Source organism: Cupressus sempervirens, chromosome 11, assembly GCF_028749045.1.
Source record: "Cupressus sempervirens isolate cs-2001-9-10 chromosome 11, ASM2874904v1, whole genome shotgun sequence".
NCBI classification, from domain to species: domain Eukaryota; kingdom Viridiplantae; phylum Streptophyta; class Pinopsida; order Cupressales; family Cupressaceae; genus Cupressus; species Cupressus sempervirens.
The window spans coordinates 173,309,598-173,335,512 of record NC_143128.1 but is presented as its reverse complement, the minus strand read 5'-3'; the positions used below and the strand labels follow the sequence as shown (position 1 = coordinate 173,335,512).

Here is a 25,915-nt window from a genome sequence, read left to right as displayed (position 1 = left end):
AAAGTATATATTCAAGTAGTTAGACTGAGAATTGTATGGGTTAACCTTCTAGGTTATGAGGTTAACATTGATGAAACCAAGGACAGTATTGAAGCACTAATTAATGACCCTATTGACCCTAATGCTACATACTTTGGCACCTATAATGAATCAAAGCCTAGAATAGAAGTTAAAATAAAACTCCCTCAAGTAGTCAACAAAGAGAAGAAGAGAATTGCAAAATTGAAAACCAACTCTACTCTTCTATTGATAGAAGGCAAAGGAGATGACATTAAGGAAGATGAAGTAGAAGGTAAAGAGAAATTAGAGGAAGAAGAATTAGTAAAGAAGAAAGGTAAGGTTATAATAACCAAGCCTACCAAACCATCTACTGTTGTATTCTCAAGGAGGGCATCTACAAAGAAACTTGATAAAGAAGGAGGAGATGTGATCTTTCAAAGACCTCTATCCAGCTTTCAAAAAAGGTTGAAGGAAATAGACTTAGGAGTTGGCATAACAAACTTTAAATTATTGAAGTATGAGACTAGGACTGTAGAGGAGCAAAAGAAAATAGAAGACATGATAATGTCTACAATAGGTAAGTGGAAATATTCCCTAGTCTAGCTTGTTCAACAAATTTTGATTGATATAATGGAGAAGATCAAGCCAAGATGGGAGAATCAAAAAATTGCTAAAGACATATATGAGCAGACCCCAAGGCAACTCATGTTGAGTTTAAATGATAAGGAAGTAAAAGAATCATTAAGGAAGAATGAAGAAAGGCTTACCTTGAGATTCAATATTTGTCTTATATTGATAAATGACATTGAACATGTGGTAAGGAATGCCACCGACACATGGAAGAACATTTTCAATCTTCATAAGAAAAGTGATTTTGTGGTTCATGTTAGTAACAAGGATGATGATGATGATGAACATGAAAAAGATGGGGAAATTGATAATAAAGAAGTTACACATTATGGCAATGTAGATGATGAGGAAGAATAATAGGGTCAAGAAGCCATCAAGGAAGATTTACCTAATGTTTAGAACATAGAGGAGACTGACCTCAAAAAAATTGCAGTTGTGGTCATAGCCTCACTTCCTCATTCTTTGAGTGAAACATTGAAAACATCAAGCCTAGAGAAAGCTACTTCAGAATTTATTGTGTCAAACACTTTAAGTACAAACACTCAATCAATTTTTGCACCTATTCAGCTTAGTACTTCATTGATAGAAGTGACAAGAACTTCATCTACCAATTTATCAACACTTCCCTCTACATCAATTTTGGTTACCCTAGGTATTTCAACAATAAGTGCAGTATCTACTTTCTTAGCTAGTCCCACTATATCTACCATTGTTTCCATTCCTAACATGCAAATAATAAATACAAGGATAGTTGAGACCAAGCCTCAACTGAGTAGAAATTTTTTGAGTAAAGGCAAAGAGAAAGAATAAGAAATTAATCTTGATGAGGAGATTGTTATTTTGAATTGGTACATCTCCAATCTTAACCCTGATCAAATGCAAATATTTGGAGAACTTATTCAGAAGAAAGCTAAGCAGTAGTGGCTTAGAGAAGAAAGAAATGAAGAATTTCAAATAATTGAAGATGCAAAGAATATTCTAATAGAGGCACTAAACATAGAGGTTGACACTTCTCAACCAATTTTGATTCAGTTAGTAGGAGTCTAGAAATTCAACAAAGATTTGAATGAATAGGACAAACTATTACAGAGAGCTAAGAAGAAGTTTGAGAATAAAGTTTTGGAACGAGCAGCTTAGCACATTGCTATTCATCAAGTAGAGCTATCTATTATTTGAAGCTCATTGGGGACCTCTTGCAACAATGTGACTTCATTATTCTATAAACTCTATGATACGTCAAGTTTCACCATGGAAATAAGAGATAAACTATCAAAGATTGATGAAGATCTACAAGCAAGTTCACAAAAATTACAACTTGAACCAAGTTATAGCTCTCCCCACTATTCAAAGATCAGATTCTTAACTGATATACAAGCAAAATTTCTAAGAGAAGAAGCTAGAATAAGAGATACACTAGTATACATTTAGGGCACGATTCTCCCAAACATGGATGCATTGTAGAAACATATATTGCACATGAAAAAATGCTCATCCATGATAATAACTTCTCAATTGCTGATCACATGATAGAACTTTCAGAAAAAGTTCAAGTTGTATTGCACACATGCAAGGTGTTGGAAGAAAATTGGGACAAGACAATAGCACTAATTTTAAAGGTACATTTAGATTTCTTGTCATATTTTGGAATTACTATATAGTATATAGCATACATCTTTGGCATTAATGTCAAAAAGGGGGAGAAGATGTATATTATAAAGGGGAAGTATACATAAAGGGGGAGAAAATGCATATATCAAATTTAAAAAAATAAAATAAAATGTAAAGTATATTGTATATATGTATGGGGGAGCATTATATATGTATAGATACTTTGAGATACATCTTGTACAATTTTTTTTTGAAAAATCTCAAAAATATAGTACTCTACCAAGTTAGAAACATAATGTGATGAATAAATGGTGTTCTTGAAATTAAGCTTTGACTGATAAGTGTTTTTGTCACTAATGCAAAAGGGAGAGATCGTTGACATTATAGTCATGTTTTTTATTAGTGATGTACACTTATTCAAATTGTAAGTATCTACAAAGTGTATTGCATAGTTAATAGAGTTAACCAAGCATGTTAGCCTCTACTAAGTTCTATAGTTGCTACTGAATCTAAGGGATAGTATTTAGTTTGCGCCAAGCAGTTTCTACCATAATGGTGATTAGCAGTGTTGTAAGGCCCACACTAGTACTCTCTTTTAGGTCCAGATGAAATAATTATGGTTAGGAGTTAATTGAGTTATGATTTACATTTTTGGGATTCTATAGGAGACTAATGTAGGTTTTGATACTTTATCCAGTAACATTAGGTTGATAAGATAAGACCACATGGAAACGAGATTTAAAATATTCAAGACAAGAACTTGACCATGAGACACTAGGGATGATCTACTAGATAGTTACGAAGGATAAAATAGCATTCATCCTACTAAGAACAACTATGAGCATAGGTTATGATGATAATCAGGTATATGGATATGTTTGAAATTGGTTCTAAATTATTACGACATAATGATTGAAACATTCTGACAGTCTGTGGAGTTAAACCTAGAAAATCACACAAACCCCTCATAATGTGATAAAGGGATATTGCTAGGAACATCACTATGTTTAACTCGACCTAAAGTTACTAGTTAACCAGTCTGCACATTAGTGATTTTCACTTAGGACATATATGTTAAGATCTATTTTATATTGTTTTTTACGATTCACTAAAGATGACATAGAGTTTCATTGTTATGGGAGAAAGAGTTGTGATGATACTCTGATTTAAAAATGATTTATAGTAAGAAGGAGTATTTTTGATACACATATTCGATATTTCAACATTTTAAATATTTTATGAGAGTGATAATGCAATGTTTTGAATATGCACTTAGATGAAAGTTAAATGGAATATGATATGGCAATGTTTTACTGATAGTACTTAGAACAGAAATGATTAGCTAATAATTAATTGTAAATGTTAATGAGAAGTATGAGGTATTGGAGCAATGTTGTACGTGTTTGTATGTATCCTATATTATTTTATTGGATTACTGATGTTTAAGTTGAGTGTGCAGGAAAGTTGAACCATGGAAACTTAACAGGGAAACAAGGTATAGGCACATGCTTACTGACTCTGCCAAGGTGAATCTTTGCAAGATTCGTAAACCTCGTAGTGATGTGATTATTTCATGAACGTGTGATGTATGTGTGTGTCACTTGACACTTGTACTTGTTATGAAAAATGGCATGTTATTCATCAATGGATCATGTGGCCACCTTGTTCCATGTTATATACCTCAATTAAGGAATTTGATTGTCTTAGTTAAGAGAGGACAAGGTTATCACCTTTAACAAAAAATGGAAATTTGAATTACCTAGCTTTAGGAGGGTCATAGAGTAACTTTAAGCCAATTGTGATTAAAATTAACCTTACCCATGTTAGTACTATAGGGTAGGGGGTTATTAATGACCTCTATGGTGTCTAGTGGACTTAGGAGACCCCATGAAAATGACATTCTTCATTGAATCCGAAAATAAGAGGGTTATAAATAGAGGCAAGGCTAAAATTGAAATTCACTTGGCAACTCTCTACTTTTGGAGACTAATAAGGTTGAAGAAAGAGAAGGGAGCTCTACTGCAAGTATTCATTGCCTTGCTTGGAGGAAGGTTGGTAACATGATCCATGAAGTCTCTTCATTTTTGCATGTAGGTTAGAATGGTGTTCTCATTGCATGATGGGATTGTGGTTTCTTGTGGTGTATTTGTGAATAGATCTTGTTGTATGTTGCATGTGGGTAGTGTTGTGGGAGTCTTTCTTGAATGTATTGTTTCACATTATATGTCTTGTGAATTGGGTGTGAGGCATCACTCACCCTTGGGAGGGAAGAGATGCCTGGGGTGAAGGGGTTAGTTGGGCTCACACATGGAGTTGAGGAGTTCTCCCTTGTGTGGAGATGATTGAATATGTTTTATGGCATGCAAATTATCTTGCTCTCTTGCATCTTGGGAGGTATAAGGAGTTATGTAGAAGGGAAGATGCTCATTGCCCCGAAAGGGCATTTTGATATTGAAAAGAATTGCCCCGAAAGGGCATGCTGATATTGAAAAGATGTGTAATTTGTGAATAAAGGCTATGCAATCCTCCTCATGATGAGAGCCCACCTTCACCCGATTATTGATTCATTTGTTGAATCTTTATGCAAAGCCTTGGGATGTGGTGTGTGAGAGTATATTGTGTAATCCTATCAATTTATTGTGCATATGCATGGCATGTGAATGTGAAGCATGAAACTGTTTATACCTTGTTTCCCCGAGCTCGGTGGGTGACCTTGTTTCCCCAAGCTTGGTGGGTGGCCTCCTTGAGGCCTAGGTTGGGAGGTGAGCCTCCATGGTTCATTATTTTTATTTCTTATCTGCATGTCCCTTTTTGGATGTTCTTGACAACTTGGAGCTCTCAATGTTTTCCATGTGCATAGGAGACAGAATTATTCTTGTTGTATTTTGAGCTAAAGCTATGAGTAAAACTCCATTCTCTTGTGTGTGTTAATTGCATTGCAAGAAGTAATTTGATTGCTTCTGCTTGCCGAGAAGATTGGGAGGAACATCTGAGTTAGTGAGTAGTATTTCATTGTATTAGCATACTTAAGAGTTCTTACCACCTTTGTATGTAAAGGAAGAATCATCGATGGGAAACATATATTGTGTGTGAGAAGCTAAATTAGCTTGGTGGTTTAAGTTAATGTGCTTCTTCCTTTCTATTTAGATTGCAAGATTGATTCTAATCATCATGGAAGAATAGAATTAACCAGAAGTTTTAGATCAAGTAAGGGTATTAGAATGACAATGTTTTTTTCCATTTTTTTGGATAATTAAGGTATATGCATATTAGAAAATTGGATCCTTATAGGTGAATACAATAGTAACTCCTGAGCAAATGATTACCAATTCCCATTACTCGTAGAATTGCATCATTCAGTTTGGTTCATCTAAGATTACTCATATGGTTTCTATATGTGTTTTTTTGAAAAGAGTTATCTGTTCACATGATTCAACAAATTTATTAATCTACATTGGAATAACAAAGCTAATAACTTCTACTATTTCACTCCAATAATCTATGAGGGATATCCTAAACTAAAGGAGAAGGAAATTGAATAGAAGATATACAATGCAAGAGCATTAAAAAAACATACTACTGAAGTGCTCATTTTAATCATACTACTGAAGTGCTCATTTTAATCCTCTGGAAATTGTATGAAAGAGAAAAATAAATCTTTTGTCATGATACAGACATTAAAATAATCAGAAATATTCCCTAGAGTCATAGTTTAACATTTTAAAAAAAACACTTTATCAAAAGTCACCATCTCATTATATCAAGAGACTTTTTAGAAATATATATATACTATAATAATACTGAACCATCCTAAACTAAGACCAAGTAGCAATTAAAGAATGGTACTGACAAATCAACCCCAGGCATGACCTCACCTAGGCGACCCACTTAGAAAACTAATTCAATCAAAATATTAAATGCAAACAAAAACAAATGAGGATAGGGGATCCCCACTAGGCGCATTACCTTGTCTCATGGAAAAGGAGACCAAGGAATTTATTTTCTCTGACATAACTAAGACCCTTTTTGCACTCACGTATTCCCTAGGCGCTTTGTGCCTTAAATTTTATATGGGAATAACTTGCAAGTGTATGTCATAGTTCTGACATGAGAGGTGGCGCCTTGATTGCCTTGGAAGAAGTTATGGCATTTTATATGGCTTTCTTTTCACCCAATTAATTATGACTAGGATACTCCACGCTGCCAACATTAAGGAACCTAGGAGCAAGTCGACTTAGCTTAGGAATTCGAAATGCATTGTCACTGGCTTTGACTCATGGAAAAGGCGCCCATGCTTGTTTTGGTTAAAACATTAATAAGTGAGCCCACCATGGAGAGAAACCCAAGGAATTCGCATAGTCTATGGTAAGTAAAGAAGTTTATGGGGATAGTGTGTGGTCAGTTTGAAATTATTTGTGATTCTGAAGTATGGCCCGTGGCTATACAGCCACGAAAATGCACCTTCTTTACATTGCTTTTTCTAACTTTTTAAAAAAATTGACTAAGTCCTCTCCTTCGTATGGAAGTGCATTTTCGTGGCTGTATAGACGTTGCCCTGAAGTATGTGGGGTCAAGTTTGTGGACTATTGCTAATAGGATATTTAGATAGATGGTTAAATTAATATGTTTAGATGCATACATTTTGTTACCTTAGTTTTAGTAAGAATTTTTAATGTTAACTAATGCTATGTGATTAGTAATTGTGAAGAGGGTAATAATAATAAGAATAAAATAATAGAATAAAATAAATTAAAGGTTATTAAATAATTATGTTTGGAGTAAATATTCAAAAAATGGTCTATGCAATGCTTAGACTACCTATACAAAACTAATACATGGTAGAAGTAGTCGAGCTATGATATTAACATTGTATGCTCTAGAGTTCATCTTATAAAGAAAAGAGAGTAAAGAATGTTATGAACATATATAATTAAATGTAAAAGTAAATTAAAAGATATTCTTATATTCCAACAACTTCTTGAGTTGGATACGTGGGTCCAGAGATCTTTAAGAAAGTGATGTGTTTATGACATTTTAGTGAAAAGAATTCATGATAAAATTTAATAGGTTGCAACATTATATATTAGGGCCTTTATGCTATATTGAGAGAAGATAATAAAGGTGTTGATAAATAAGATATAATAGTTTTGAATAAGTATATGTGCATATGAAACCTTATAATGTCTAGTAGTATGATGGTTAGCACCACCTGAGGCATATACTGAGTACAAACACATTGGATATATATATATATATATATATATATATATATATATATATATATATATATATATATATATATATATATATATATATATATATATATATATATATATATATATATATATATATATATATATATATATCAAAATACTCTAGTTGACATATCTGCAATATATATGAGACACTCCACTTAGAAATTGGTAGGCAAGTACTACCTCATTCCTTAATGAAACAAGTCTTGGTGAGTGCCTTCATTCATGCATCTTCCACTAATAGGGATGCACCCTTCAACTTACTACTCTGACTAACTAGGGGTTATCTATGAAATCCTAACTCAATTTATGAACATCTAGTTCTATGTTATACTTAACAGTGCTACCTAGAGCTGAGTTGATGTAGTGGATGATAGTGTAACAACAAACTGGACTAGGTGTGTTTGATCTTGTTTAGTGTAGCTTGTCGAAATTCAATCTAGTGTCTTGTCATTAACGCTTGTTGTATCAATGTTGTGTTAGCTAGTGTGTTGGTTTAAAAAAAAATTTGGGGTGTTGTGTTTGCCTTGTAATAAACATTAGGGCATGACAAGTGTAAACTGAGCTTCATAAGCTTTACCAAATTCCTCATTGCAAATGGAGTTGTGTAGTGCTTACTAAGTTTTTAGTTACGATGATGTGAATCTAGTGTTCACTGAGCCACTCGGTGTTAACCAAGTAATTTAGTTTATGCAGAGATTGTAGTGATAACATTTACCAATCCATGTAGTATGAATCAAGTGATTTAGTTTATATGTCCAGTTTCATGGTATTCACCGAGTCACCAGTGCAGACCAAGTTTAGAATACTTGGAAGTGATTAGTATGGATTGAGATTCTATGTCTACCAAATGCATTATGATGTTGAGCATTGACTACAGATGTTGAGAATCAGAACCACACCAAGCTAGTCTTCAGAACCTGAGTTCTTGTAGTTTGGGTTGACTTTGTTTATTTTGTGTAAACTTGTATTGTAGTTGACTTTGTTGATTTGTAAATTAGATTGGTATATATGTAATGTAATGTATCATCCAAAATAGAGATATGAAGTAAGATATCAAGCAAAGAAGAGAACAAGTGTGAAATACAAGGCTAAAAGAAGTATAAGGAGCAACAATGATTTATCTATCATAACAAGGTGATTATTACACTCAAAGGAATCTCATTCAGCAAACCAAGTTGCAGATAAGAGATCAACCACTGTTTCATCCTAACAGGTGGATCAGTTAAATCCTTTCACAAAGTAGACTTAATAGTCTTTTCTAAATCTCTTTATTGAGTGCGTACTTTATTATATGTTTGTAAATCATTTTGCAAGGTGGATTGAGCAGTCGTTATTGCTCCTAATAGGGAAGATCATCAAAAGTGATCATTGTAATCCTTAATAGGCCAACTTTATACTATAGTACTAAAGCTTGTGGCTATCATCCCCATCTTAGTTTTACTTTCTATTTGGAAGGTTTCTAGGTCACCAAATTGTGGGTCAAAGTGTTATGAATGTTATAATGTTTTCAATTATTCATGCATACAATTAGATCAAAACAAACATGAAGGATTAATTGGAAAATAAGAATTGAGCTTTTTTAGTTATTGATTTACCCCTCCCATCTCAGTAACTTAGCATATCCTATATATCTCCAACATTTTCATAATACATGCATCCATTAGATTATGCAATCACTTAAGCTTGTAGGTTACTATCACATCAACCTTGTAGAAATGTAAACATGAAACATAACAGATTCAATAATAAATTTGACACAATGATTTAATGTGAAAATTCAATTTGAGAAAAACCACCAGTAACATGCTACTCATTCACACTCTTCTGAAGTGATTCCCTATGAAAGGCCAACCCTATGTAAGGTTACAATACACACTATTAAATGTGATCCAATTAAAGGATTTCAATAACCCTATTAAAAGTCATATTTGTTAGAGAACTTTAGATCATTCACTTGGAATGTTACCCAATTAAAGGATTTAAAAATGACTATTAGGTCAACCTTAATCAAAAGGATTTACCCTAGAGTAATACAATGATTAGAAAGTAATAGTAAGGCTTGATCTAATAACAATTTATAACTCCATTTATAGATTATAGATCTCTGTTTTGGTCATCCATTCTACTTGGCTTTTACACACTTCAACTTTGATAGCTTATTCACCCTTCAAGAATCCATACCCTTAAGCCTTCTTGCTTTCTTACCAATGCAGTCTCTTCTCTTAGGTCACTGAATGAAGCAATACCCTAGATTCCTTGTCTTCCTTAGGTTCACACATATGACAACCCTTTCTTCTAACCAACCATCTCTATAAATAGAGAATTGAGATCTTTTTTTATTCATCCTACATCATCCACTTTAGTGTTAGGTTAGATTAGGTAGGATTCAATGAATCTAACCCTCATTTCATTTTATTCCTTTCAAGAAACTTCTCCTTTGTCCTCTTTGAGTTTGCCTCAAAATAGTTCATCTTGAATTCTATGCCACTAGCTCATCAATGTTATCTTCCACATGGTTCACACAATCCAAGAAATCAAACTTGTTAGCTTGGATTCATCAAATTCTCTATTTTTGTCATAATGCTAACTCTTGAAATCAACTAGCTTTTGATGCTTAGTACATATTATATTTCTTGGCATCCACTGTCAACACACTTGGAACAAATTAATCTTTTTAGGTTCTTGGCATCAACTAAAATTTACTCAGCTTACACTATTTCACTTGGCTTACACTAAAATTGACTTTATTTAGCTCCAAATGATTTTCTACATGGCTTGTACTCACTTTGCTTGGAACCTACTATGCAAAATGTTAAGCTTTGTAGAAAAACTTTGTTTAACTTATTCTTTTGAACTTAATCAGTGTAAACATCCTTTGCAACCTTAAGTAGAATATCAATGCACTATAATATCACTATCTTAACTAATCCTTGTACTCCTTTTCTATATCATAACTCAACATTTCCTCTAGGTCCTATTGTTACCTCATTTGATCAAATCATCTTCATCAATCAAACAAATGATAGTACTTAAATCATATAAGTAATTGTCTCACCAGAAAGTAGTAGGTTTGACATCAGTGACAAAGCAATGATTGAAACATATCTATCATACTTGTATCAATCTGTTTTCAACAATCTCCCTCTTTGGCATTGATGGAAAACCAAACTAGCCAAGCTTAATCAATATAGGAAATAAAATACCAAAAAGACAATAATTCCTTGTATTGAACTCTCTCCCTCAATCAACAACTTACATCTTCTAAATAGGATATAAAATTCCATTCTGATCAACAGACAATCAATCGACTCATCCTTTTGACTCCCTCTTACTAGGTAGATATAATCAGAAAACTTGTACACTTTATCCCTCTAAGTAAATATTCCATGTTTCTTTTATCTATATCATCTATCTAGATTTCTCTTTCTTTTCTCCCTCAATGATTTCTCCTTTTGATTTCAACATCTTTATCTCCTCAGGATTGCTCTTCCTCTAATCTTAATGAAATCTCTTTCTCTCCTTCTCTGACAACAATGCCAAAGATTTGTCATTTTAATATGTAGATATGAACATTTTTTAGTTTCTCCTTCGATCACCTACCATGTGACTAATTTTTAACTCTAGCTCTTTGATTACTTTAGGTAGCTCCTAAAGTAAGATCAACTGCATCAATGTGTAACATATGTTAATTAACTTGTTTGATGCAAGGCACTACTCATGCTTCTTAGATAGTGTTTGATAGGGGTATAACCCCTAGTTTACCTCTTAGATACTCATGAGAATCCTTAAGTAATGCTTGTATTATCACATATATTGATAGCACTCGTATTATCACAATAAAGTATCACAAGTTCAATGATTTCCTCCTTCATACATTTGAGTAGCTATTTGATGCATACAATTTTTGTACCATTTATTGCAACAACAACATATTTAGCTCTAGTAGTAGATTGAGAAATAAATTTCTATTTCTTACTAGTCCATGCAACTAGCCTTTTTCCCAAGAAAAATGCTCCTCCATTGGTGCTCTACTTCTCATCAATATTTCTAGCCCAATCAACATCAATGTAGGCTCTCAATTCAAGTTTCTCATTTTTCTTGTAGTATAGATCATGCTCCTCTATTCCTTTTAGATATGTCATTATTCTCTTAATAACCATCAAATGATTCTCTCTGGGATTAGTAGAGAATCTTGAAACTATCTCTATAGATAATGCAATATCAAGTCTATTGTGTATTACATATCATAATTTTCCAATCATAGACTGGTATAAAGTTTGATTCACCTTAGTTGAATCATCATTCTTTGACAATTTATGTCTTGTCACCATATGTGTACTTACACTAGTGCATTTCACCCTAAATCATGACCAAAAATTGCGACCAAGTTTTTTAAATGGGTTGGTTGGTCACGTTATAAAGCAATTTTTTTTTTTTTAATAACATGCCCATGTTGGTCGTAATTGTGAAAAATTAATTATGTAAGAATTGCGACACACACGGTAGCATAAAACAAAAAAAAAGGGCAAAAATGTAATTCACATTTCATTTGGCAAAGCTGTGAGTCCGGTCTCCATCAACATTGGCACGAGGGAAGCTACGAGTCCGATCTCCATCAACATTGGCGCAAGGGAAGAAAAAATGTTCGGTCTCCATCAACATTGGCGTGAAGGAAGCAACAAAGTCTGGTCTCCATCGAAAAGGGCACAAGGGCATGTCTGCTATAGATCATTGACGGGTGCGTTTGATTGTAGAACATTGTAATAAAAACTTTGTTGTGACTTAGTGCTATGATTGTAGACTTCCATTTGTGCTTTCTTGAATGTCATCACCCTTTTGTTTTAGCTCTTGTTCTTGCCACCTCCTTCATGCTCCGATCACATGGTATTTTAAAGTTTTTTTTGGGGTTTTTTTTCCACCTTTTATGATATGCAGTGTATCATCTCATTAGATTCTTCACTCATACTATGCGACTTTCCATGAACTGCCTATTTGGATTATGTTCATGATCTCAACTATTAGGGGAAACTCTGCACACTCTGTCTTCTCTCGACTGTGTAGGGTTCTAGAATTTTGAATGCTTTTGATCTCCTTAGGGCTTTATCAGGTCTTCTTCCTTTGAAATGGATGTCATCTGAATTGACACCGAGTTTCTTATCAAATGCAATTGGCTACTTTGCATAATTCACACTAATAGAAACAACAACACCAACTACTTGTTACTCTACAAGGAAAAAGTGAGCATCTTCTACACCCCGTTCACAACTTTCATGCAATCTTTTGTGTCTGTTACAAAGTGCACTCCACATTTAATGATTCATCTTGATAGAAGTCCTCTCCTTGGAAAATAACAAACTTTTTCATTCATGAATACGGCTTGACTACTATTCTATTTATCCCAAGAATGCCATGTAAAACTCTCTGCCATGTACTGACATATTCAGGCTGTATTGTGTTTTTTAATGGACACTTTTAATGGATTTCTACCAAGCCACTACTTTAAGAATATGCTCTCTTTTGTCAAGATTACTTTCTAGGATAGTTACTAAACTTTTTATGTCAATACTTTAGTTAGAAATATGCTTTCTTGTTCAGCAACACAAAATCTGCCTTGTCTTCATAATTTTGTAAAGTTTTATGATGCTCATCTTGCAAAATCAACCTTGACATTTTTAAAAATTCATTGAAACATAGTGCATATTCCTTGTTTCTTGTATCATATTTCATTATTCCATAGAGTTTTTCTCATGATCAAATCATATAATTACATAGCCTAATAGTTCCTTAAATCAAATTAGCATAAATATAGAAAAAATGCACGAAGAGGGCAGGTTGTGAAAGCAATCATATAGGGCTGCAACGTGGGCGGCCTGTATTAATCCTTGCAACCTGCCATGTGTATGAGGGCTTAGCACTACTGATAGCTGGCTAAATACATGAAGTGCATTCTTTAATTCAGACATTACTTGATGAACCTCATCAACAGTACGTTTTTTCTTTTGAAGTGTTGAAGTTGAAAACTTCTGCATGGCAACACCAACATTAAAGCGTAACATGTAATTTGAGGGTACCAAATGTACTACTCTTAATAATGTTCTTTTACAATCTTGCTACTATTCTGCTTCATAATGTGATCGAGCTAAATATAATAAAATTTGGGTGTCAGTGCCAAAATAGAATTTCCTCAAACAATTTTGATACATTTTCACTGCAAGCCCAAACTATCCTTGTGCAAAGTAAACATGTGCTAGATTTACCTAGACATCAGGCATTTGAACAAAGATGTTTCCTGTTACAGCTTCTTGTGTAAGGAAACTTGGCAATAAAGAATATAACCGTTTCCACATAACCCATAATAAATCTGAAATAAACATAGAATTAAAATCCACATGCAAGAGAATAGACAACATACCCACAAAAATTGTGACACAAGATATACCCTGGGAAACTCTCATTGAGGGAAAAACTCAGCCTCCAAAAGCATCCATCATCATGTATTATTTACCAAAAAATACCATTTCCATACAACCATGGAAGCCTTCATGGCCATAGCCACAACCGAGCAAACTATGTGAACAAGCATGAATCCACACATCCCATGCCATGCTTTCAACCTTCACAAATGCTCCCTTGGCTAACCTGTCAAGCCTTGTCCTGCTTGACTCTTTCCTTTTTTCCTTCTTGTCACTCTCTCTCTTTCTTCACTATACAACAACTACCCTTGTGGCTACTTATACAGTAGCAAGTCTCACAAAACCACCAAGTCGTATTACATAAACCATGTGCTAAAACCATGTGCTACCTAACCCACTAACCCCACATTTAATATTGGGCATTTAATTCTTTTCCCCAATATTAAATAATTATATGAAATATTATCACAATATTACAATACAACTCATCAAGAATATTCTATGGGAATCTTTACATGTTGCACGTCCATCTAGGTACAACATCACATAATAAAATAAAATAATAAAATAACAATATTATGCAATGTGTGCAACACCCATTATCTCAACAATCTCCCACTTGTTGTATACATTGCATAGGGTCAATACGTAGCCACATAAATGAACAAGGGAACAATCCCTCTTAGCACATCCACCATCATGGATCAAAATACACCAAGTGCTCCATCCTGGTACCCGCAACAAAATCAAAGTATCCAGCATCTCAAACATGAATGATCTCACCTCCTATTATGCCACTCCCACTGGACATACATAGAAGCCATCCAAAGAGAAAGCCACCCAACCTGTCACATTAGAAGATCATAAAATCCTATACCAACTAAAATTCCAAGCACAATAACCTGATCCAAAGGTAATCACATGTATCCGTAGTTGTCAAAATATCCATAGCTGAAATAGCACCCACAGCAAAGTGCCAAACCCATCCAACTATCCATACCTTAAAGGTATACCAAGTGAATCTTATATCACCGACATATCCAATCTATAACCTGCAATCACAAGCCTCAAGAGCAATACCTACCACATATATACCAAGAAGCTCCCACTGCAAAAGATAATGTCAAATCTATAACCAATCCACTCAACACATCTCAAAGAAGTGAATCCATGTAGTATCAAGGACATCCACAATACATAATCCAATATCCAGCAAGAATAACTCTCATAACAAGTCTCCAATGCTCTCCCAAGTTCTCCACAACCAACAGAGGAAAGAGATAAAAGAATAACCATGTCATCTCTTACATGACATGCATGAGCACAAACCAATGATCACAATCTCTAACCAATCTCAAATCCAATGTAGTCAAAACTAAACATCCAGGAAGATAACCAAGACCAGAGAAACCATGCAAATCATAGCCTGTATCATGTCCTTCTACACACACCTCTAGATGTAAACTGTGCAAGTATGATATCCTCCATAAAACCTCAACAAGAAACCTCAACAACACCCAAATCATACCATATAACTAATCATGGATGTAAGCCTCTCACAAGAAGATCAAACTCAATAAAACTATTCCTAAACCAAGGAATAACCATTCCTAATCCAAGGAAAATGCCCAATATAAAACCATCTCCCAAACTCAACCAGCATAACAACATATGCACATGGAGATAACCAATGCTAAATCATCTCTCAAATGAACCCTCCAGAACTAACTCATGTACCATAGCTCAAGATCCATATCCATGAAAGACAAGCATAAATATAATGCAACCGAGAGAAACAATGGGCTATACATCTCAAGTAGCAAACTACCGAGTAGACCAAGAGTGGGGAATGAGAATGCTCATCAAGATACCCAAGTCTCCAACCAAGACTCATCTAAGAACAATCTCCTCTCAAGTCCATATCAGGTGACTACCCCTCGGACTTCCTGCTGAAACCATCAACCATCCCAACAAATACTTCTCTAATCTAAGAGAAATCAGCGTCACCACCGTCTCTAAGTATCCATGAGCACCTATAACCAATCAATCCATGCCAACTCCAAATGCAACACAACAATATCATGAAGTATCCAGCTTATGATCAGTGTACTCAATACCAAGAAACTAAACCAAAATCAATGTCAAAGTTCCAACCATGGCCTCAGGAACATAAACATGACAACATGATCTTACCATCTCAACCAAAGAGATAACATGCTCCACATGAACATACTATAACATGTCATAACTCTAAACATGTATCAAGAGTATACCATGATATAATAATGAAACCATCCTCACACCAAGGATAACATGCCAAATAAAAGCATAAACCACACCTTTGCCAAGAACCCTGTGAGTCCTCAAGATGCAACCATCTCCACACACCATGAAGAAAACCATCTCCACATACCAGGAAGAACCATCTCCACATACCATGAAGATAACCAAGAACTCCATGAGTCCTTAAGATCTAACCATCTTCAAGCACCATGAAGATAACAAGTGCACCATGCAAATGTCAAAGATGCTTCTGCAGCAACAGGATCTAAGACAGACCTCCAACATCTGCAAACACTCAATAAATATATCAATGCCAAAAAATACCACTCAACTGTGGTACCAAGTCACCTATGGCATCATAAAATCCATCTCCTATATGAAGATCCAAATCAAACAAGGAACTAATCCTTCACTGTCACCCCATCACTGTCACAAGCTCCCACTAAACTGTGTATCCAAGCTATCCATGACATAATGATGAAAAACCATCTTCTAACCATGAGAATCAACCAAGGCATCAAACCATCAAAGAACTCAAAGTGCACATCATGAGCTCCTCAAAAGAAAACCAAATAACCATGATCCTCAACCAAGAAGATATACCACCATAACTATATCAGAAATCCAAGCTAATGAACATCAAGGATGTACCTGTATAACCAATCATGTCATGCCAAAATCCATGGCACCATGATCACATCCATGAACCAAGCATCTATCTCTCAAAGTGTCCAACCTGTCAGCATAGTAAACCACAATCCTCCACCATGACTGTACCTGGTAACAACATCTCATCCCTTCTACATGAAGAAAATAGTAGATCATGTGACTTAGGGCATAGACAACCCAAATCCAAGCCACCAATCTGAATATGCATCAATAATGAAAGATCAATGGGCAAAGACAACCCATAACCAAGCCATAAATGCAACATGTAAGTATAGACCGCTTACAACACTGCACAACTTGTAGACCCAACAAGTCATCATGCATATCCAAACCAAACATTGATAACCATAACATCATGAGACCAATCTAAAATATGAACTGAGTATACAATGACATCAAAACTTAAATCTCCAATGCCATAAACTCACAATGTTACCATAGTCAAAATATACCTATAAACTATTCAGATCAATATATCAACAAATAAATCATGCCAAACCTACACCAAATTTGAACCAATGTGTAGAGCTCTCCAAGAGCTTTCCGTTGACTACTCAAAGTCCAAAATCTGACTCCGTATGCCCAAGTTATGCCCTAATCCGTGCTCAAAATAAATAACATCTGACTTTAGGGCTCTTAAAACCTAAAAAAATTTCAAAATCATAGAATCAAACCTACGCCATCTTGTAGTGCTCTGAATTAGCTTTCCAACGCCTATAAGAACTCTGAAATCTGATATTCTGAGAGAAAGTTATGGCCGTTTTACTAAGACATACATTTTACTATTTTCAATACGATTTTTCATTTTAAATTTTTTCAGTGACGAAAATTCCGACGGGATTAAATTTGATGGCCATCATGGGCTGAAACCAAAAAACTCTTTCATTTCCTCTCAACATGGCCAAACTAGGGCATATTATATATCAAAATTTATGGAAATGTTGACCCAGATCCAATGGTGAGGTCTATTTTTACCTAGGAGGTCATTTTTGCAAGCTACCTCCTGAAACCCTCATTTTAAATGAAACATCTGAAAAACTCTTTTGTCCAACAATTTCCCATGCCCAAATCTTTTAACATCCCATCATAACAGCAAATCCAAAGCCCTTAGATCTACAATAAATCATTCATATATCTTGCCCTTTCTATTATCCTCTCATGCATTCCCATGGATTCAATCTAGGGTTACAATAATAAAACCATAGCTCTGATACCACTTTTAAGGAATCTTGGCAATAAAGAATATAACCATTTCCACATAACCCATAATAAATCTGAAATAAACACGGAATTAAAATCCACATGCAAGAGAATAGACAACATACCCACAAAAATTGTGACACAAGATATACCCTAAGAAACCCTCATTGAGGGAAAAACCCAGCCTCCAAAAGCATCCATCATCATGTATTATTCAGCAAAAAATACCATTGCCACACAACCATGGAAGCCTTCATGGCCATAGCCACAACTGAGCAAACTATGCGAACAAGCATGAATCCACACATCCCATGCCATGCTTTCAACCTTCACAAATGCTCCCTTGGCTAACCTGTCATGCCTTGTCCTGCTTGACTCTTGCCTTTTTTCCTTCTTGTCACTCTCTCTCTCTTTCTTCACTATACAACAACTACCCTTGTGGCTACTTATATAGTAGCAAGTCCCACAAAACCACCAAGTGGTATTACATAAACCATGTGCTACCTAACCCACTAACCCCACATTTAATATTGGGCATTTAATTCTTTTCCCCAATATTAAATAATTACATGAAATATTATCACAATGTTACAATACAACTCATCAAGAATATTCTATGGGAATCTTTACATGTTGCACGTCCATCTAGGTACAACATCACATAATAAAATAAAATAATAAAATAACAATATTATGCAATGTGTGCAACACCCATTATCTCAACATCTTGAACCTGTGTGAAAATTTCCTTTGCAATATCAAAATGACCCCTTCCAGCTAGCACAATACCTACCCCATTTGTAGCATAGACATTGCCAGGTCTCTGAGCCAACACTTTACAATATAGTTCCCTAGCCTTATCAAGATGTATTCCCTCTGCATCTGGATCCTTCTTCTCATTGCATAAGCATAAGCATCCTTACCATCTGATACATTTTGTGCAGTTTTAATTGTTTCTTTTGCTTTAAGCCAGTCATCTGTTTTCAGTTCCAAGTTGCCAAGCATGGTAATCACATTTACTGAGGTTTTATCCACCTTAAGTGCCTCCCCAATCAATTCTAGGCTTAGTTGGATCTCATTTCGAGCCTGGGCCATGGCTGCAAGTTGTAGATATGCATTTGCATAATCAGGAAACTTGAACAATATTAGCCTGTACAAAAGATTTGCTTTTTCAATGTCATGTAGCTGTTCAAACAGCCTGGCAAGACTAAATAGTATGGTATATGAAATATTTTACATATTCAACAATGGATGATCTATATTCCAAGAGATCTTTTGTAGTCAAAATAGAATTTTGAAAATTTTTGAAAATCTAGTATAAGTTTATGTTGAAAATGGTTCTAATCTTTTAAATTGAATTCACCAAATAAAGTTATTTGAGAAGATGTTTTGTAGTCAATATAGAAGTTTGAAACATAGAAAATGTTATTTGTTTTTTATTTGTTTCACAGAAAGATTTTGAAGTCAACAAAAGGAAAATCAAGTGATGAAATTTTGTTCCTCTTATGTTCAATGATATAGTTCTATTATCTTTTACTTTTTTATTTTTTTATTGAATATATATCTTAAAATTATTTTAAATAAATCTTAGGTTCAAATTTATTCACTATTTGATTTATTTTTCAAAAATAAGAAATTGTAACCCACTTGAAGATTTTTGTGACATATGACTTCTAAATGATCCATGAGAATTTAACTTATATCTTGAAAATATTCTAGATTGATTTGATTTACATTATTACATATATACATATATGTTTCTAGAGATATTTAGTTTATTTAAATATGTTGTTGCTTCTGATCTATCTATTGTATAGGTAAAATACTAAAGGTTCACCACACAAAGAGTCTTTTTGATGAAATGATGTATTCACCAAATAAGAAGTATTACCAATGTAGGATGGAATGAATTATTTATTATATCATCCCCAAAATACCTCAATAGGAGACAAAAGGTAGTTCAATCATGAGCTTTCCATTGAGTTCGAAGATATTTTTAGAAAAAAAATATGTATTTTTGGAGAATGGTTAACAGTATAAAAGACAAGTTATCTAAATAGATTATTGAATTTTTTGTTAGAAAATATCAACCAGGATAAGATTATAAATCAAGGATAACAACATGATTTGGTATCCTATTTCCAAGATAAAATAGGCTACAAAGAAAGAAAATTGGTTCACTCATAATATTCTAAAATGCTAATTTGGGTATAAATTGTGTCTTGTTGTCTTTACGGGCTTCATTTGGTTGGTCCTTAGCTGAAAAACTAGGAATATATAAAGATCAATTAAATAGGGATAATCATTTATAGTTTTTGTATGAACACATTTAGACTATTTTAAATTAAATATATTGATTTTCCTTTGCATTGAGTTCCTATAATAATTTTGTTTGCTTCAAATCCATATAGTAGATTAAATAAAATGTCTCATTATTTCTATATTCACCACTAGTTATAGGTGAAAAAAGAACATTCAAGCATTCAAGGACTATTGTGATATTTTTTATGCAAGCTCACAATGTCCAATAGACTTTCAAACAACCAGAATGATTCATCCCATGTATGAAAGTTTTCATTTATAAAATAGTTATTCTATGGTATATGAAATATTTTATATATTCAACAATGAACAGTCTATCATTCTCTTGTAATATTTAGCAAATAGTTTGAATACTTGACTTTCTATAATATTTTGTTACTTGTATGCACATTTTTGGGGAGCGAAATGACAAAGATGAGCTTGAAATATTTGAATACATTCCTTTTCATACGAGTGATTATGAACATATGTCAAGATAGATTGAAATATACATATATTTTTTTATCGCACACTTATGTAGTGCACACATTTAGATATGTTTAGTCACTTTTAAACATGTTAATCAAGTGTAACTTATAAAATGTCTAATATAAGTCTAGGTTGAAAAAGGTTATAATTTTTTAATGGAATTTGTCAAATAACGTTATTTCAGCGTATGTTTTTTAGTCAACATAGAAGTTTGAAAAATAGAAAATGTTAGTTATTCTTTTATTTGCTTCATAGAAATATCATGAAGTCAAAAAAAGGAAAATTAGGTGATAAAATTTTATTCCTGGGTAGGGCCACAATAATGGTTCCCACTTTCCATAATGAAGAAATCCCACTTTCCATAATGAAGAATTCAGACGGAAAGTGGGGAAGCTAAATTTTAGGGGCTTCAAATGAACCCAAATCTTTGAATGAAGGTCCCAAGGGGCTTCACTCAAAGCCTCCATGCCGATATTGGTGTGGGGGCTTTGAATGAATCTTAGGGCTTCATTCGAATCTGACATGCAATCCTCATTCATACTCCTAATAACTGATTAGAAAAGCTTTTAAATCCAAAATTTTTTCTTTTTTGTCCCATGGTTTCATGTATGAGTTGGTGGACTAGGGCACTAAGAGGGAAGTCAGTAACATCATACCTTGCATCAGCATCTCCGTCTATGATGCAGGAGCACCTATTCATTGGATTTCTCATGGATGAATTCATATTTTAAATTATATTTAAATAGTATTTAAAAAGAAACTCAATTTAAATAGTGTTGTCAGTTTATCCCATGACAACTCAAGTGAAACACCTTCTTCTTCTAGTCGATGAAAGAATTCCATATCCTTTAAACACACAAGAAAAACTTCAGAATTGATACTAGGGCTTTTATTGATGAATTCAACCCAAATGCCATTTCCTAATGCCTCCATGAAAGTTTACTAAGCCAAATCTAGTTCATCATGCTCAAAATGAAGAACCCCAATGTTGTTTAACAATTCAATGGGTACATATTCTCTACTCTTCTTCAGAAGAGACTTTGCTATGTTAAGAGAATCTAAGGCTGCACTGGGGTCTGATGATATCAATAGCTCACCCATCTTAATAAAGGAATGAGCATCACGTGGATCTATGTGAGTTTCCTTTCTTATAATTTCCAAAGCCTTCTCTCGCTACCCTTGTTGAGCATATATATGGCCTATAGCTTTCAAGCTCTCACAGTTCTTAGGGTAAACCTCCAGAACCTTTTCAAAATTTGAGAGAGAACTCTTAAGATCTCCCAATTTCATTTAACCTGTCCCAACCCAAAGTATGGAAACACAAAATCTTGTGGCTTCTAGCTTTCCTTGACTGATGCCATGTAGTAGCGGCTAGCAATTTCATAATCACCTTTTCTATGATAAGATCGTGCAAGATTATAATATGAATGCACTTTTAGGAGAGGGTGGTGTGTCAAAAAAAGAGCTATCTCAGTCAACTATTCATTTGGATCTCCACATTGCTAATCACTTGGATCAATGCTTTTCTCTTTCTTCATAAAATAGGTTTGATCCCAGAGTTTAGCAAGTCAAGAAAGTGAACAATTTAGGTTAGTGTCTCCCCTCCCAAATGATTTCCTCAAAATCAATATAGATGGGTTTTCAGGATAAGGGTAAAGCAGTATTAGTAAGTGTCGAGCCACTAGGTATGCCTTTTGATGAGGATATTGCTGAAACTCCTGATTTCATAAAAATGTTGAAGAAATTTTTAAAAAAATTAATTTAGAAGCAATGAAAAGTTTGGATGAGGCAAATATGGAATCTGAGGAGATGATGAAGAGGATATCAGATTTGAGAGGGCAAGCTCGTCGTTATGAAGTAAGCTCCAATGAAATTTAGTTATAAGAAAAGTTTAATAAAGATTTGTATTTTATAATCTTTTATGTTGTGAAGTAAAATATGTAATATTGGCAAAACTACTTTATTGATGCAATTTTTTTAAAGAGTTGTAAGAAACTTTAACTACTAAATTCTTGTTATACAGGAATTTTTGGCAACTTATCCACAACTTGGTCAAGGACAACGCGGTGAGGCCGATAGTAGCAGAGCTCCGACTACCACTAGTAAAATAATCTTTTAGTTGAGAAGTTAGAAGGAATTTTTTATTTCAAACATTCAAAACTTCTTAACTCTTACTTTTATTATTTTAGAATGTCTTTGCTAACAATGTATTGTTCAAGTCATCTAGTGTAGGAGACTCCTAAGAGGTTGACGAACGCCCATACGAGATTGCCAATTGCAATGTCGACAACAAGGGCACGTCTAGCTGAAAAATCCTTGTTTTGCTATATTTGGTTTTGTGTTAATTATGAGTTGATAATATGTACTTTAATCTTGGGTGCATCACATAGTGTATTGTTTTTTTTGTGGTAGGAGATGCACCATCTGGTACTCCGCCAAATCTGGATCATAGTGCATGTATTGGTGATAATTCATCATCATTTCCTAGAGCTACCCGTATTTCTAGCACGGGAGCTATGCAGACATTGTTGTTGATTGAGGATGATGAATCAATGCCTTTGAAATGTCCTAAGATTCCAGGTACTTTAAATAATATTGTTTTATATTGTAACAAGGATTTTCTTGCAAGACATAAACATGATAGGAAGTGGTTTGGTAGGATCATCTGAATTATCAATGACCTTTTTTCTATACCAGTAATTCTCTAGTTTAGTAATTCAGTACATTGCAATTTCATGCTTTTAGTAGAAGATACTAACCAATTTTTGTATAGAGAACCAAAAGTGGGAGTCTTCTTTCATATTCAATGTTCAATTTTCAATGATTTCCCACATCATTGCTATTGCCTGTTAGAGTTTTAGAGTGCTCACTTTCAGCTTCACTGTCTATTTTAGCAATATTTGTTTTCCATAATATCCTATGTATGATCAGTGACAACATCAATTAAGAATGACAAAAAATGAAGGTCATGGCAAGTTATATGTATTATGCACTATTTTTTTTTTTCAAGGTATACTGATTAATATAGTCACAATACATTTTTTAGTTTCAGAACATCAGCAATAGAACCTTGGTAGAGTTTGACTGGTTTTAGACATTTTAAACTTTTTTCCAAACTTCTTTTTTGGTCAATTTTGGTCAAGTTGATCCTCCAACCCTGAAATAGATCACTAGAAAGATGAAATGTATCTCATTTTATGTATTTGTTGTTCACTATAAAAAGTATTCTTCGCATGATTCATTTTAATGGTTCTTACTATTAATTATCCCATGACATTTTTTGCAAGAAATGATACATTTTATAGGAGGCTTTATGACCTCACGTTGCGAAGATTCGAGCCCACCATACGTAAAAGGTGGAGAATCATAACTGAACTAATTTTATCCCACTATTTTTTTTCATATCATTAATTGGTGCAACATTTTTCCTTTCATTTGAGTCTTTTCTTATACTAGCTATAGCTAACAATTTTGTGTTTTTTCTTAAAAGGTGGAACTACCAAGATCAAAAATTAAAAGATGAGCTCATCAAAGATATAGAGCATGAGTTTGGTAGTAATATTTTTTATCATAAGAAATTGTTACAAAAAGCTATCATACATCTTAAGGTTGTGAGGGACACATATAGAAGGAGCCTAGTCCTAAACCTGAATTACAAGCGTCCTCCCTTTGTTTTAGTGAGCGACTGGAATGAGTTCATTTTGGATGCAAAGGAGAAAAGAGAACGTCCAAAAGAAAGTACACCAAAAAATCCATAATAAAGTACACCAACAAATCTAAAAAGGTATGCAATAGTATTAACTACTAGTACATTAATGAGCAGATTTAGGGTTCAACTTCAGTATCAACAATTTCAACTAGCTCAATTTAATCTATCTATTGATGAAAGGTATGCAATTCATAGACTGACACAATTTCTTATAAATCTCAATCTCAATCTAGGCATTAATCTTACATAAGATATAACTGACACAACTGCTTATAAATCCTAAATTCATATGCTGACACAAGTGCTTATAAATCTCAATCTCAATGCTGACACAACTGTATATATCTCAATCTGGGCATAAATCCTACATAAGATATAAATAGTGTGCTTATAACTTCACATATAGCTATATTATGTCTTGAAAATATAGTAATGCTCAACTACATGTACCATAGTTGTATGTGTTAGCAGTATAGGTGATAAATGATATTCAGTAATTGTAATAACAAGTACAATTTTTTTGAAAAACTTTGCAAGAATTTTACTAATGGTCAATCTCCTAAAAGTAATAAGCATCATGTTCAATGCTAGAAACACAAGTTAATGACAACAATCACATTCCTATCTTTGAGGACTAACAACAACACTTATCGATTTATATTTATTGGTATTGTGGAGAGATGATCCAGCCTACACTAGACAAACTATTTGAGACTTCATTTGGATGACATTATGTGTGTTACCTATAGATCATGGCTAGGCATAGAGCCATAAGATGATGTCTTCTCCTAGCTAGGATTCATGTTGGTATCTTAGCCACTAAATGTCCATTCTTCGTTGAAGATAGAGAGATTTTTGCTAACCCATGTCTAGAGACAGTTCAACTATCAATACAGTATATCATAGGAGTACTGTAGTTACACTTGCTTCACCAAGGAGGTAAAGAAAGGTTGTTCTCCTAGATTGGACCCAATTAGATGTATGGAAGATGTTAGTGGCCTTACCATTTATAGGTGGGACTACTTTCTAGATGTAGTGAATGATGGTGTCACTCCCTAGTACATAAAGCATTTGTTCACACATTCATTTCCTCATATAATTGATCCTATAGGGGTAGTTAGTCAGGCACCACACCCTGATGTTCAGCAACCACAAGAACATCCTTCGAGGGAGGAGAGACCATTATAATGGCCACTAGTAGTTCTTGTGACAATTCCTTCTCATACTAATTTTTTTAATTTCTACAATAAAAGTGTTAAAGTTGACTTTTTATTTTTTTCTATCCTTAATTCTTCTTTTACTGTGTGACTTTTAAGAATAGTTGAAGCTTATCTAAATAGTTTTCTATCCAAGTG

The 25,915-nt window shown here is 33.9% G+C and overlaps 1 pseudogene; it reads right to left on the bottom strand.

Moving 5' to 3' along the window:
• Nucleotides 1–13,285: 13,285 nt before the first annotated feature.
• Nucleotides 13,286–24,198, bottom strand: LOC149528762 (protein CTR9 homolog; annotated as a pseudogene).
• Between the last annotated feature and the right edge of the window lie 1,717 nt (nucleotides 24,199–25,915).